The sequence below is a fragment of the Leucopleurus acutus genome (genome assembly GCF_964270905.1).
Source record: "Leucopleurus acutus genome assembly, chromosome: 1".
NCBI lineage: Eukaryota > Metazoa > Chordata > Mammalia > Artiodactyla > Delphinidae > Leucopleurus > Leucopleurus acutus.
The window spans coordinates 44,906,436-44,922,836 of NC_139142.1; the positions used below are offsets into that span (position 1 = coordinate 44,906,436).

At 40.3% G+C, this 16,401-nt stretch overlaps 1 protein-coding gene across 9 annotated transcripts in view; it reads right to left on the minus strand.

The window, feature by feature from the left end:
- The window catches only part of KTN1 (kinectin 1), a 118,714-nt gene extending 104,686 nt beyond the window's left edge, over positions 1 to 14,028 (minus strand). For 8 of the 9 annotated variants that reach the window (XM_082848362.1, XM_082848361.1, XM_082848360.1 and 5 more), the window contains exon 1: positions 13,919 to 14,018. The gene's annotated coding sequence lies outside the window, so the exon portion shown is untranslated. Of the gene's footprint in view, positions 1 to 13,918 lie in introns of all 9 variants that reach the window. The other variant, XM_082848356.1, reaches the window with a different exon arrangement.
- Positions 14,029 to 16,401: the final 2,373 nt, after the last annotated feature.

Below are 16,401 nucleotides of genomic sequence, written 5' to 3' on the forward strand. Positions count from 1 at the left end.
TCTAATAATTAGCAATGTTGAGCATCTTTTCACGTGCCTATGGGTCATCTGTATTTCTTCTTTGGAGAAATGTTATTAAGGTCTTCTGCCCATTTTTCGTTGGGTTGTTTGTTTTTTTGTTGTCAAGTTGTATGAGCTGTTTGTATATTTTGGAAATTAATCCCTTGTCAGTAGCATCATTTGCAAACATTTTCTCCCATTCTGTAGGTTGTCTTTTTGTTTTGTTTATGGTTTCCTTTGCTGTGCAAAAGCTTGTAAGTTTGATTAGGTCCCATTTGTTTATTTTGGCTTTTACTTCTATTGCCTTGGGAGACTGACCTAAGAAAACACTGGTACAATTTATGTCAAAGAATGTTTTGTCTATGTTCTCTTCTAGGAGTTTTATGGTATCATGTCTTATGTTTAAGTCTTTAAGCCATTTTGGGTTTATTTTTGTGTATGGTGAGAGGGCACGTTATAACTTCTTTGATCTACATGTGGCTGTCCAACTTTTCCAACACCACTTGCTGGAGAGACTTCTTCCCATTGTATATTCCTTTTTTTTTTTTGGCTGCTCCGCGCAACATGCGAGATCTTAGTTCCCCAACCAGGGATCAAACCTGCACCCCCTACAGTGGAAGCATGGAGTTCTAACCACTGGACCACCAGGGAATCCCCTCCCATTGTATATTCTTGCCTCCTTTGTTGAAGATTAATTGATCGTAGGTGTGTGGGTTTATTTCTGGGCTCTCTATCCTGTCCATTGATCCATATGCCTGTTTTTGTGCCAGTACCATGCTTTGTAGTATTGTCTGAAGTCTGGGATGGTTATGGCTCCCAATTTGTTCTTTTTCTTCAGGATTGCTTTGGCAATTCTGGTCTTTTATGGTTCCATATGAATCTTAAAATTATTTGTTCTAGTTCTGTGAAAAAGGTCATGGGTAATTTGATAGGGATCACATTAAATCTGTGGATTGCTTTGGGTAGTACGGCAATTTTAACAATATTAACTCTTCCAATCCAAGAGCATGGGGTATCTTTCCATTTCTTTGCATCATCTTCAATTTCCTTTATTAATGTTTTACAGTTCTCAGCATATAAGTCTTTCACCTCCTTGGTGAGGCTTATTCCTAAGTATTTTATTTTGGGGGCTGCGATATCTAAAAGCATTGTTTTTTTTTACATTCCCTTTCTGCTATTTCATTGTTGGTGTAAAGAAACACAACCAATTTCTGTATGTTAATCTTGTATCCTGCTACCTTGCTGAATTCGTTTATCAGTTCTAGTAGTGTTTATGTGGATTCTTCAGGGTTTTCTATATATAGTATCATATCATCTGCATATAATGAAATTGTCCCCCTTTTGACCAATGGGATCTTATTCAGGATGGCTCCTAGGTTGTTTTGACACTACCTTCATAGTTTTTAGTTGCTCTATTGCTTTCTGACAAGACATTCTAGGGAAAAAAAAAAAAGAAACTCGAGTTGCTCTCCTGGCATTCTCACCTTTGTACAATCCCCTCCATTAAGTATGAGTGGGACCTGTGACTTGCTTCTAATCAGTAAAATATGACAAAGGTGACAGAATGTTAAAAATGATTACATATACATAATTATATTACATAAGACTGTAACCCCTGTTAATAGGTCACTCTTTCTCTCCCTTACTGGCTTTGAAGAAAGCAGCTGCCACGTTGTAAGCTGCCTATGGAGAGGGTCATGAGGCAAGGACCTAAGAACAGCCTCCCAGACAACAGCCAACAAGAAACTAAGGCTTTCAGTTGGGCACCCTCCAAGGAACTGAATGCTGCCAACAAGCACATGAACTTGGAAGCAGATCTTTCCCCAGCTGAACTTCAGATGAGACCCCTGCCATGGACAACACCATAATAGCAGTTTTGTGAAACCCTGTAGCAGAGGACCCAGTTAAGGGGGTGGTGCAAATGTGTGTCATTGCAAGCCTCTGAGCTTGTGGTACTATTGATAATTAATATATGCAGGCTCATCTCCTACATTTCCTGCCTCAGACTTGGAAAATGCCCATTCTGAGCACTAGTTTACTTTTATTGTGAAAAGGTATTTAAAGACCACAATGTGAGCATCAAGAGTGCTATTGAATTGGTCACTGTTTCTAGGCCTTTTAAGTCAACAGGGCCAGAAAATGCATACATTTCAATAAGTTAAGTTATTGCATGAGTGCATACAGAGGCTTCTACTCAAATTTAGTACTATAGGGTTTTTGGGGCTTCCCTGGTGGCGCAGTGGTTGAGAGTCCGCCTGCCGATGCACGGGACACGGGCTCGTGCCCTGGTCCGGGAAGATCCCACATGCCGCAGAGCGGCTGGGCCCGTGAGCCATGGCCGCTGAGCCTGCGCGTCCGGAGCCTGTGGTCCGCAACAGGAGAGGCCCCAACAGTGAGAGAGGCCCGCGTAACGCAAAAAAAAAAAAAAAAAAAAAAAAAAAAGGGATTTCCCTGGCAGTCCAGTGGTTAAGCCTTCGCCTTCTAATGCAGGGGGTGCGGGTTTGAGCCCTAGTCAGGGAGCTGAGATCCCACATGCCTTGTAGCCAAAAAACCAAAACATAAAACAGAAGCAATATTGTAACAAATTCAATAAAGCCTTTAAAAAATGCTCCACATCGTAAGTATTAAAAAAAAAAACCTACATCTTCTTTAAATAATGCTAAAGTTTGTTTTCAACAAAACCAATATATTCACTCATTTCAATTAGCCCACAATACATACATCACACAGTACTGAAATACAATGTATACATTGCCACCAAAATTATAATAGTTCAAGACTTGTTTTCCTTCTTTGCCATCCTTCCTGCACTCTCTTTCCAGGGTCTATTTCAGGGGGAATATCATCAGTGAGTCAAGTCACTGTCTTTTAAAGTCACTTGGCGGAGTTTCACTCTGGTATCCACCAAGTGAATACATGTAAAATTCATTTATTTTGTTTTACTTTTAATTTTTAGAGATCTAAAAAAATTTTTTAATAATTATGTAAAACATTTACATGGCTCCAAAGTCAGGTCTAAAGAAAAAGGAAAATTCAGAACATAGTGTAGTGCTCTTCTACACTGTGTTCCTCTCCCCCATAACAAACTGTCATTTTTTTTAGATTTCATTCAATACTCTTCTAAACATGAGCGTGTGCTCTCGCTCTCTCGCTCTCTCTATATATACACACACACACACACACACACATATACACGCACAAACACACACACATCCTTATCTCCCTCTCAGTACATGATTTCACATTAGAAACACTTTCCACCTTGCATTTTTCTTTTAACTGTCCCAGAATAAACCTAGCTTGCAACTAGAGGAAGAGTGGGCCAGACAGAAATGGTTTAAAAATAAATAAATAATTTGGAGGTGGGGGTGGGAATGATCACTTAGAAAAGCGTAAAAAAAAAAAACTCCACTTAAAATGAACTTAATAAACCAATAATCCAAAACATAGGAAGAAATCTAATGATGAGGAAGAAAAAAAAAACCAATAAAAACATGAATTCACACCAGATGGTATTAGTTTTATGAAACAGTCTGACAAAAAAATTTTTTTAATTAATTAATTTATTTTTTTGCGGTACGCAGGCCTCTCACTGTTGTGGCCTCTCCTGTTGCGGACCACAGGCTCCGGACGCGCAGGCTCAGCGGCCATGGCTCACGGGCCTAGCCGCTCCGCGGCATGTGGGATCTTCCCGGACCAGGGCACGAACCCAGGCAATGGGAGAGGCCCACTACCGGAAAAAAAAAAAAATAAAAATGAAAATTGTAAACACTGGCATGTAGACTCAATAGACAGAATAAACTCTAGGCTGGACCGTAGCAGAGGAACAAAGTAAATTGCTACACTGTACCAAATTCACCTGGTATAAGGCATAGAAAATTTTTTTTTAAAAAACTGAAAGAGCAATTAAAATACACAGAGAATAAAAAACTCCAACACAGGTCTACCAAAAGAGAAGAAAAGTAAAAATAAAAGAAGCAATATTTAAATAGCTGAGAATTTTCCAAAACTGAAGAAAGATCTGATTCCTCAGATTATATGTATACTCTGAGTATTAGCTGGATATAGAGAAATAGGTCCACAGTCACAGTGCACTACGGTAAAACTGCAAAATACCAAGCACAAAGAGCTGCAACTTTAAGAAAATAACTAACCAGACTACTTCACAACAAATGTCCATAACAACTTAAGAAAACCACATGCAAACACTGACTTGACTTCCCTGATTATTTACAAATCTATAATGTCATATGGGCGTTGGGGGAGAGTGAAGACTTCCAAGTATACTAGATAACTATCCATACCTTAACATTCTTAACATAATTATTTACCTATGACTCTAAAAGCAAGGTGTGGACAATACATAATACTAATAACTCAAAAGATTTATTTCAAAGTATCTACTAAATTCACACATTTTAGTCCTTAAAAAAAAAACTGAAATGCTAAGTAGTGGAACTTTGGAGAAAAGAAAACAGCAGCATAGAAGGGAAGAAACAAAAATCAATTCCTGGGAAAACAGTTGTGAAAGGCAACATTGAACTTTATACCACAACATGCAAGAAAGAATACCTTTATAACCTTGATGTAGGAGAGGATTTCTTAAACAAGACACAAAGACACAAACCATAAAAGGGAAATCCTGAGAAATTCAACTAAATTAAAATGTTTAACTTTTATTAACAAAGAAACCATACAAAAGTGAAAACGACAAGCCACAAAATGGGAAGACATTTGTGATACATGATCCGCAGAGAATTAGAATTCAGAACATATAAAGAACTCCTATCAAAAAGAAAAACAAACCCAACAGTCATTTCTGAGAAAAGGAAACAAAAATGGCCAGGAAACATTTGAAAAGACATCTCCCCTCAGTAAGCAAAAATGCACAAACTACAAGATATCAATTCAACCCAACAAGCTAACTTTAGTATTTACCAACATCAAGTACAGTAGACCTTTGAACAACATGGGAGTGAAATGTGAGGGTCTTACATACAGATTTTTTTCAATAGTAAATACTACAGTACTATACAACGTGCAGTTAGTTTAATCTGTGGATGCCAAACCATGGATTGAGAGGAACAGGGTAGATATGGCGGGCCAACTATAAATTATAGGCAGAATTTCAACTGCACAGAGGTCAACATCCCAAACCCCACCGAGTTTTTCAAGGGTCAACTGTATAGACCAGAATGTGGAGCCATCACATGTATACACTAGTGAGGAGAATAAACTGGTACAATTATATTGAAAAACAACACAGCGCTACCTACAGTAAGGCTGAAAATGCACCTCTCCTACAATTCAGCAATTCCACTCCTATCTAGGTTATGGTCCGACACAATTTACTCAAACTGCAAATCTCAACATTAGTGGGTAGCAAAAATCAACTCAGTGGGTCTTGATTAGCATTTCTATTCTTAATGAAACAAACTAGTATCACATGAGGTTTTTTCCCCAAGAAACTTTGTTACATATGTATACATCTGATAATGTATTGAGTCTCATAACGTAAAATTTATTTCTTATTGTAAGTAGTAACAAAAAAGTTTTTTAAAACACGATACTAGAGATAGTAGGGATGCAAGTGCACCAAGAGACCTATACAAGGTATTCATAGCAGAACTGTTTATAATAGCAAAAGAAAACTGGAAACTACCCAAGTGCCCATCAACAGATAACAAACAAGGTGGCAAATATACATACAATGAAATTCCAGGTAGAAGTGAAAGTGAATGAATTAGAGCTATATACAAGATGGTGGAAGAATATTTGGACAATAAAGTTGAGGAGAAAAAGGAAGTTGCAAATAAACTCATACAGAAGGATCCCATTTACAGTGTTCAAAAACAAAACAGAAAAAAAAAAGATACCAAAAGGGATTATACACCACAGTAACTGAAACTATACCCAGAAATGAAAATACCAAATCATATGAGAAGCTTGAGAAATTCACTTCACAGAAATCATGTTCAGCCAACCTGAGATATCCAGGTTAGGAAAACTATGTAAAATAATTATGGAACACATTTCAAACGAACATGACTTCCCAATAAACTAATCAAGTACAGGCCAAAAGCACACAAATGAATTCAACCTGTGCATGGATATTAAAAATTTAAAGGACTTCCCTGGTGGCACAGTGGTTAAGAATCCGCCTGCCAACTCAGGGGACATGGGTTCAAGTCCTGGTCCGGGAAGATCCCACATGCCATGGAGCAACTAAGCCCACGAGCCACAACTACTGAGCCCGTGTGCCACAACTAATGAAGCCCCCACGCCTAGAGCCCGTGCTCCGCAACAAAAGAAGCCACTGCAATAAGAAGCCCAAGCACCGCACGAAGAGTAGCCCCCGCTCACCGCAACTAGAGAAAGCCCGCGCACAGCAACAAAGACCCAATGCAGCCAAAAATAAATAAATAAAAATAAATTTATTTTTTAAAAAATTTAAGGAAACACTTTAAATGTTCAACAACATAGCATTCAGAACACTGGAGAGCTTTCAAAGTACAGCCTAGCTTGCTCAAATTTACTTCAAAGGTAACCAGATGTAAACATATGCAATCACTAAATAATTTATGTATATATTTCACTCAGAACACTTACATTGCTGATCAACAAGATTAACTAGTACTAAGAAGTACTTTGGCTGAAATTCGTGCATTAAATTTTGTTTGCCATCCCACTCCCAAGAGTAAACCTGAAACCCTTATTCTTGAAGTCTCACTTTCCATGGCATTGCACGTAAATCAACTAGCCATGCTAATGGAGAAGGCAGATGGCACAAATGACAAGTAAAGAAAGCAATTGGCAAAATTAGCAGTAATCCAAGTCAAGAAGATTCAAATTCTAGCCTCAAGTTTGTTTGTTTGAATACATGCAAATTTTAACATTATTAGTTTGACTTTCTCATGATCTGTTTAATCAGTGGTGTCTGAAAGGAATGATACGACTTTCCTAAGTCATTATTTAAGCCTTAAAGGAATGTATTACATGCCTTTTTGTATTTGGACAATGCTTTTTTTAATCATTATTTCTTACTCCAGATCTGTCATTTAAATATGGCTAAATATGGAGAGTTCCTTAAAATACGTGATATATCTAGCTCCTCACTTATATAACTGCCATGTAGGTAATTTATAGTTAAATTATGAAGTACTTTCTCAAAAAAATTAAAACTGTGAACTGAAATAATTATATAGTATTTCCTATTAAAGTATCCATATCTGAAAAAAAAATGACAAGTAAAGCAGAAGGCTCAATGAGTCCCAATCATTTTCAAACATCAGGCAATTGATTCATTCATCAAACTGAGCACTACCTAAGTGCGAGAAATATAGTTCACAGTGGTGAGCAAGAGTTCCCGCCTCATAGTGCTTATATTCTTAGAGGTGAAACAGATATCAAGCATATAAATAAACAAGCATATATTATAATGTTAGGTAATAACTGATCATGAAGTGAAGAAAAATAAGGCTGAGACAAAGAATAAAGAGAACATTCATTCTGGTGATCAGGGTTGGCCTTTCTGAAATAACCACTGAGCAATGCCTACAAGATCACACGGCAGTAAAACTCATAACGCTACACAGGAATTAAGACTGAAAATTTTTCTTGTAAATTAAAAAGATCATAGTCTACCTATTGCTTTCTCTATAAAACACTTTATAGCATTTGGTTTTAAATGGCTTTCACTATTTTCTCTCCTTGGAAAACTTTAAGTTCTCAAATTTAAGTCACTAGCTTGAAGAGTTAATCCTCTAACTCCAGGGGAAAGAAATCTTTATAACCTTCATGTAGCTTTCTAATACCTAACATCAGACAACTGCACATGGACAAGTGCCTTACTCTTTTTTTCAGAAAGCATTCTTACGAAACAACTCAATGTATGAGAATGGGCTCTAGAGTCAGAATATCTAGTTCAAATTCAGGTTCCTCCTTTTATTTGCTCTGTGTCTTTGGACAAATTATTTAACCTGCCTCCCTCGTTTCCACCAAATACTATCTATCTCATAAGGTTGCAGAGAGGATAAATATGATACTATACATAAAGTATTTACAAAGCCTTACAACAAATAAGCACTCTAATGTTAGCTATCACTTATGTAGCAACTACTAAGATAATATAAGCAAGGCAAATGAGTTTCCTGCAAGTAAATCCACACATACAGTAAGTGGTATTAACTAGCAAAGCCAAATTCAAACCCAAGTTCTTCAGACTCCCTAGCACCCACACTCTTTCCACTTACACCACACATTATACAATTAAAGAACTGAGCAATAAGAAATTTGCACAAACCTTAGAATTAATAAGGTCTAAGACCTGCAGATCTCCTAACTACTGACTTCCAGACCAGACTGTTCCCTTAGCAACTTAAATGACTCATGTGTAAGAGTAAATAATGATCATCCCACATTTTCCAGTGAGAATGTAGCATAACATCAGGTCTCTTGACAGACAATGTAATTACTAAAAATCATATAAGTTCTGATAACTAATTGCAGATGTCACTCAGATCCAAAAATAAAGAAATGTGGATAAATGACATTCTTCTCTAGTAATGGCAGGCAGCTAGGATCCTATGGCCCCCATGAAAACGATTCAATATGGAAGCTATCTTAAAGGACCTCTCACTGGATTAAATGACATTTCTCCCCTTGGTTAAAAATACATGGGCTAGTGTCTACAGAAAGCTAAATGCTTCTGGCTAGCAACCTACTCACCTACACATTTGCTTATTTCTATAAATCGATTAAATGACAGAATAAAGACAAAGCTGTTATTTCTTCGAAAACAAAGTTAAATCCTTTGGAAGGCCTTGATAAGGACTGGAAAAATCTAGAATGATTTTGAATTCGAATGTTTCATTACACTAAAAAAAGCAATACTAGAAATTACGCTTTTAAGGAATGATGTATAGAAAAAAGATCAGGAGACCCCCTACTCAAAGACAATAGATTGATCCAAATAAAAAAGAGAGGTAAGGGCTTCCCTGGTGGTGCAGTGGTTGAGAGTCCGCCTGCCGATGCAGGGGACACGGGTTCGTGCCCCGGTCCGGGAAGATCCCACATGCCGCAGAGCAGCTGGGCCCGTGAGCCATGGCCGCTGAGCCTTGCACGTCCGGAGCCTGTGCTCTGCAACAGGAGAGGCCACAATGGTGAGAGGCCCGCGTACAGCAAAAAAAAAAAAAAAAGAGAGGCAAATAAAAGTAAGTAAATGCTTAAAATTAAAACGAAGTGCACAGATACCTCGAGTTCTTGCTTTAACCAACTTTTTATATTACCTAACTAATAGTCCTAATCACGTGAGACAGGTAAGACGGTCTCCGCCACATTTAAACATCACTCCCTCCACCAAGGGGTTCCCAAAGGTTCCCTGCCACTTTTCTTCTGCTCTCTGACTGTTCCTAGGAAAGGAGCAAACTGAAAACTACATGTGTCCAAAAATGAGGTATGCATCACAGTAAAAAAAAAAAAAAACACAAAAAACTGTAGGATAAAGATTTTAATTCACTTGTAATGAACACATCTTTAATAAATCTTTATTGAGTACCTGTTATGTGCCAAGCACTGCCCTAAACCCTTAGAATCCATCAATAAACAAAAGGAGATAAAAAGCCCTGTCCTCATAGAGGTTACGTTATAGCGTACGTCTGGGGGCAGAGAGAAGAGATAATAAACACGATCAACAAGGAAATTATATAGTTTGTTGAAAGGTGACAATTGCTATGTAAAACAGAACAGGGTACAGAGATCATAAGTAGGGAAGTGCAGCTTTAAATAGAAGGCAAATCGTTTTGAAAAACATTTCAAGAGCAAAGACTTGAAGGAGACAAGGCAATCAGTCATGTAGATATCTTACAGAAAAAATGATTGAAGAAGGGGTAACAGCCAGTGTAAAGGCTCTAAGACAGCTGAAATAAGCAAGACGTAGAGTAGTAGCTAACTTAGGAGAGGTAAGGGAGGATGGGGAGAGTAGGAGTATCCAGATTCTGTAAGACCTTGTAGACCATAAGTACTTTGGATTTTACTCTGCATATGGGAAGTCACTGCAGGGTTCTGAGGAAAGAAGTGGTATGATCTGGCTGCTCTGTTGAAAAAGACTGTAGAGAGCTAGGATAGAAGCAGAGAAACCCATTAGAGGTTAACTGCAGAAATCTAGGCAAGAGAGAGAAGATTGGTTTGGACTAGCCTAATGAGCAATGGAGGTGGTAAGAAGTGATTTGATTCTGGATATATTTTCAACGTAAGATTGAGCCAAGAATGCCAAGTATGAATGAGATAAGTCAGGGATGACTCCATTTTTCTTTTCACCTGAATACTGGATAGAGCTGCCATCTAATAAGATGGATCAGCCTGCCCCTACAGCAGGTTTAAAGAGGAACATGGAATTTTAGTTTGAGTTTACTACTTTACATCCAAACAGAAATTCAGAACAGGTCGTACAGAATACAGGAGGTAAATCTGGGCTGTAGATATAAAAATGGAAGCCATCAGCATATAGGTATTTAAAGCCATGACACTGGATGAATCACCAGAGGAGTATAAAAAGAAAAGTGAACCAAGGATTGAGCACTTCAAGAATGAGAACGAATCGTAAACACAGAATGAGCAGAGCAATTAGTGAGAAGAGAAACCCAAAAAGCAATGTCCTGGAAGGAGGGGAGTATAAACAATTCATTTAAGTTCCACTTAGTGTACAAATCACTTTGCTGAAACTAGACTTGAGGTTAGAAGCTCTTAATCAGCCTGTAGTAGTTAAGGTGATAGGTGAAATACTAAAGCACAACTTTTTTTAAAAGGAGGTCACTTCTTACACATTTCCTAGGAATATTAGATTTCCTACTGGAATCATTACTAAAACTATTCTTAGTACTAAAAGTATACTATTTTGCCTATTTTATCTTTTTAAGATAAAACCAATTAAAAAGTATACCATTTTAAAAATTAATTTTAAAAGCCTAAATAACACTGCAATCAAACTCAAAGACCAAAAAAACCATTTAAACACCAATTAAACACCCTGGCATGCAAACAGTTATAAACTGTCATTACTTTTCTCTTTCTAGAGCTCACATACAGAAGGTTAAGTTAAATCAAACTCCTTAGTTATGGTACTAAAGGCTTTTCCTCTTTCTGTTTAATTTTCTGTTTACAGAAAAAAATAGCTTACATTCTTATCTAAACCAATGTTTAACCTGTGCTTTGTACATAAACTACACTTTTATGATCAGAACACCCAAAGTCATGTTCACAAAAACTGAAAGAGGAAGCAATGAAACTCAACTTTATTTATGCATAAAAGTGATCACTTCTAAAGAAACAATTACTTGCTTCTAGCCTCTAAGTATCCTCTGGATTTACCTTCAAAATAACTAAAAACATAAACAGTACACAGAAAAAGCAGCTTATAAGATGTTATCCTCAAACGTTCGAATGTTCTTGAAAAACATAGTCTCTCTTCATTTCCTTTTTACACATTAGGTCAGATTCCTAAGAAACCCATACCATTACGTTTATTAACAACTTAAATTTTTTACAAAGTATTGTGAGATCTTTTAGATTAAAACTTTCTTTGCTATAAAAAATTATAATAAGTATGCAATTAAAAATATACCTTCCATACATTTCAAGTAAAATTCAAGATAAGTTCCCCACAGTATCAATCTTAACACAAGTCCTTTAAAGTTAAGCCTCAAAAAAGCCTTCACTTCTCAGGCCCTTTATAAAAGTCATACTGGGGCTTCCCTGGTGGCGCAGTGGTTGAGAGTCCGCCTGCCGATGCACGGGACACGGATTCGTGCCCCGGTCCGGGAAGATCCCACATGCCGCGGAGCGGCTAGGCCCGTGAGCCATGGCCGCTGAGCCTGCGCGTCCGGAGCCTGTGCTCTGCAACGGGAGAGGCCAAAACAGTGAGAGGCCCGTGTACCACAAAAAAAATAATAATAATAATAAAATATAAAAGTCATACTGGCTGTCCTTTAACATCTAATTATTAAAATGTTCTCCCTACTAAAAGCAGGTTAAAGCCTACAAACTGGAAGGAGGCTTGGAGTGAGAGACAGATGAAAACACTTGCATCAAGCAGAAGAGACTATGATATTAAAGGAGGACACAGAAAATACTAAACTGGAAAAAATTCATAAATTAATGGCTCTTCATGTTGACCCTGAGCCATCAAGAAAAGGTTATATAATACTCAATACCCTTTATAATTTTAAAGTGTTTAATATTTTTAAGAAAAAATTTCATCAGGCTTTGTTATATTTTAAGTTTCAGTATGAATCTCACAAAGGTAAATAGAACACTTCACTCTCCAAGTGCACCTGATAGAGTTGGTTGCACTGCTAAGGCTGCAAAATTAGAAGAGATTTCTAACTCAGTGTTGGGGGGAGGGTAAGAGGGATGAATTAATGAATTTTCCTTAGAATCTACAAACAATAAACCCAGTTATTTCTTGTTAGATCCCTAAACAAGAGGATATGGGGAGTCGGGGGCGGGGGCTTGTTTATCAGAGAACACATTAAATATTAAAGTATTTATAGCAACGTATGTCTACCCAAAACACAGAGCAATTCAAGAGTACTCCAGTGTTATTCTTGGGACAATAATAACAGTCTCATCAGCAACTACTTTAGCCAGACTGGAGACAGTGATGCCATTCACCTGCTAGGTGAGGTAAGGAGAAGTGCAACCTAATTAACCAAGAATTCAAACTTTAAGACAATCCCTACACAATTCAGAATGCTTAGTTCACCCCAAGGTGTTTACCTTTAGCAGGCTACGGGTGTCTAAATTTCTCAAGGGTTTCCACAAAGCGTCTCAAAAAAAAGCACAACTTTGAACAGTTAACTTCAACTGCAGCTTTTTAAGCAGTGCTTATTCAGATACCTGCTAAGAAATCCTTTTCTGGAATAGGCGCAACCATGAATTTAGATTCCTGCTTCCTCCCACAAGGAAGAGCTAAGATTAAACAGCCCGCTCTTGAACCTAATCAGGGTGCAGCTGGCCGAGGTTAGGATGCCGCTCCCCGCGTCTGGGGATGCCGGTCTCTGGTACACATGCTGCCTCACGACCGACGCGCGGTGCTGCACATGCCACACCAGTTGTCGGATTACCGTACGACTTTTCTAGGCTGCCGGCTGGGTTTTCTGCCGAGGTCCCCAACGCCAAAAATCTCATTGTTGGAAACTGAAGGGGGGAGGGGGAATCAGTAAGGAAGACACACCCCTCAGGGACAGGAAGGATAACTTCCCCCGTCTCGAGGGCGGTCCACAGATTTTTCCAAACTCTGCCCTCACGCTGCTTTCCCATGGCCAACCGCCCCTCTCTAGGACCCGGGGGCGAGCACAGGGCGGCGGAAGGGGGCACTGGAAGGGCCGAAAGCCGCTTCACCAAGTACCCCGAGAGCGGCGAGGGCTGGAATTCCAGCATGGCGTAAGCGTGGCCCAGCTCCCGCCCAGGGAGGCCTCCGGGGACGCGCTCCCTCAGTCCCCCGGCCGAGGATACGGTAATCCGCCTTCCTTCCCGGGGGCCCTCACGCCCAACTAAAAATAGGTGTCTCGGTCACCCCCAGGCCCTCTCCGGCCGACCTCACCCTCGGGAGACGTCCTCGGACGAGACGCCGCAGCGGAACAGGGGTCGGGCCCGCGGCGGCCCGGCGAGGCCGCGAGGCCGCTCGGAGCCCGCCAGCCTCGGTGGCCCGGCCCAAGCAGGAGCCCGGCGGCGGCGACCCGGCGCCCGAGGCCTACCCGGCGGGGGCGGCGGCAGGCGGTGTCCCGGCCCCACGGCCGCACCCCCCCCCCGCCCGACGCGGCCCTCCCGTCTGTCTGGGATCCCGCGGCCGGCGCAACCCTCCCCTCTCCGCGGTCCCCGCGGCCGGAGCCTGGGCCCGGCGCGGCCCGCTCTCCCTTACCCTGCGCGGCCGGGGAAGGATACCAGAAAGACGCGGCGGCGCCGGCAGTACAGCCCGAGCCGCCAGCTCCAAGTGGCCGCCGCCGCCGCAGTACCTCAGGTGCCGTCGCGCCGCCGGGCAGGAAACGGGCGGTTGCGGGGCGGGGCGGCCCCGGCACGTCCCGGCGTCTGGGCCGGCAGTGCCCGGAGACCGGCCCCTTAAAGGGACAGGCGTCGCCGCTTCGGCCCCCGCGCGCTCTCCCGCGCGCTCGGGTAAGTCCCAGCGTTCGGCGGGCTCGGGATTCCGGGGCTTTCCTCCCGAGATGACGTCCCGCAGCTAGGTGGAAGGTGGGAGCTCTGGGGCTCGAGGCGCAGCGGAGTTCCCTTCGTCCGGGGGCCCTGCTCTCTCTCTCTCTCTCTGTCCTTCCCCCAAAGCTGGTTTCGTCTTGCATGGCCCTCCAACCTGGCCCCTCAGACTGGATTTTTTTTTTTCTCTCTTCTTTATGATTTTTTTGAATTTTTGAATTTTATTTTATTTTTTTTATACAGCAGGTTCTTATTAGTTATCCATTTTATACATATTAGTGTATATATGGATTTTTTTTATCAATAGAAAACGAAATCATCCGTTCCTCTGTCTCCAGAGTTTCTCTCTGAATTCTCCTTCGGGCATCCCTGGAGCCAAAGAGAGAGAGAAATTTTAAACGGACCCAAATAAATTGTGTGCAAATATTGTGAAGCTGTTGTGTCTGCCAGCCGATGGCCATTCATTAAGCCCGAGTAAATAACTTTAAGCTGCAGAAGAAAGGAAAGGTTGGCCAGAATCCCTGCTTATTAGTTTGCTCTTTGCTAAAAGAATGATAGCTATCTTCCTGGTCCACTGGCAAACGAGATGTGTTTATTACTTACTGCTTATCAATCTCTCCCAGAATGCTAGGCATTGTCCAGAACATATACAAAACACCTACAGGCTCTCCTCAAATGTTATGAGAGTTCAAAATAATTCAAAACCTTTTAGAAGGTGGATAGAGACACATAAAATTAGGACTCATCACTAACACCTCCCGCTACATACTGACAAAGGGGAACAAGACCAATTTTTAAGTAATGAACGTCAGAACAGTTCCTGCACCACCAGGGTCACCTTTATATGGGCTGGCTAAAAATGTACTGTACATCTGAATTCTAATTATTGTCAGAGCTTTCTAGAGCACCTCCAAAGTACACATGAAAACTGAACAGTATGTGGTAGCCTGAGATGTTGAGAATTCTGCCAGTCTTCAGCCACTGTGTTCTCCAATGATGCATTCTGTCTTATTTTAACTCCAGAAGCGCCACCCTCTTTTTTCTTTCTCAGTAGGGTTACTCAGCACCTCAGCGGTTCCAGTGCCCTCAAAGCAATCTATCTCTAAACCTCTGGCTGTCTCCTGAGCCTGTGATAAAGGATCCAGCTTCACTGAAGAGGGTAGCCATTAGTCTCTTAATACAAAGAGGGGAAATGTATCATTCCTATAGAGGAGTTTAAGGACTCTCGATTAGCCTACAAACAACCATCTAATTTCCTCTGGTTGGTACTAAAGCAGATTTTAGGTTAGAATTTTAAAATTCTATCATTTTTATGATTTCAGTAAAACCTCAGTGTCATTTTAGAAACAGTAATTTTTAGGTACATTTGTACATAAGACAAGAAGTGGATGGAACTTAGGGACATGTTTACCCTAAATATACCACTTCTTACGGTCAGGGATCACTTATTTTTGTGTTCCATAGTTTGAAACAAAAAAAGCGTAAATGTGTCAGCTATTTCAACTTCTCTGAGTGATTGAACTTTGACTTTGAAAGGGAAGTGCCTGGATACTTCATTCTTCAGTATAAGCTTCATATTTATTCACGTAAAAACAAAGCCTTACTAGAACTGTTATGCGTGATAAGCCCTATTAGGAATTAAGACCTGCCCTCTAAGTTTTGAAGTATAGTATAATATAATATCATTAACTATAATTAACAGATATAAATAACCTAAGATATAAGTAACCTTGGTTGCTGCTTACTACTCTCAATGTTACTGAAGAAGCAACTAACTTGCTAACAACGATTAGCGCTCCCAACATCTGAAGTATCTCTAGTGGTTAACAACTAAGAAATTAAATTTTATTGAAAATGATAAAGTGTAACACTATTACCTGAAGAGTATTCTTGCTCACTCTCTCTTGCTCAAGTGCAATTTACTGGCGATTGCCTTCTGACTTGTGTAATAACTCTTTTATCTAATTTTGGAAAAGTTTTAAAGACACACAGTACCTATCTCTCTAGCAGATAGAGAGAAAGCAGGCTATTCCTGTTTTTTCCAGGGAAGATTTCCCAGAAGTGGTGAGTTCTGTAGAGATTTGAGTAATATATGAGTAACGTATTACACCTCCTACTCCACCATTTCAGGGATGGCAGAGATGAAAGTATAATAGAAGCATTTCACAGAACTGAAAGAAAAAGGAAGATTCCAGGTCC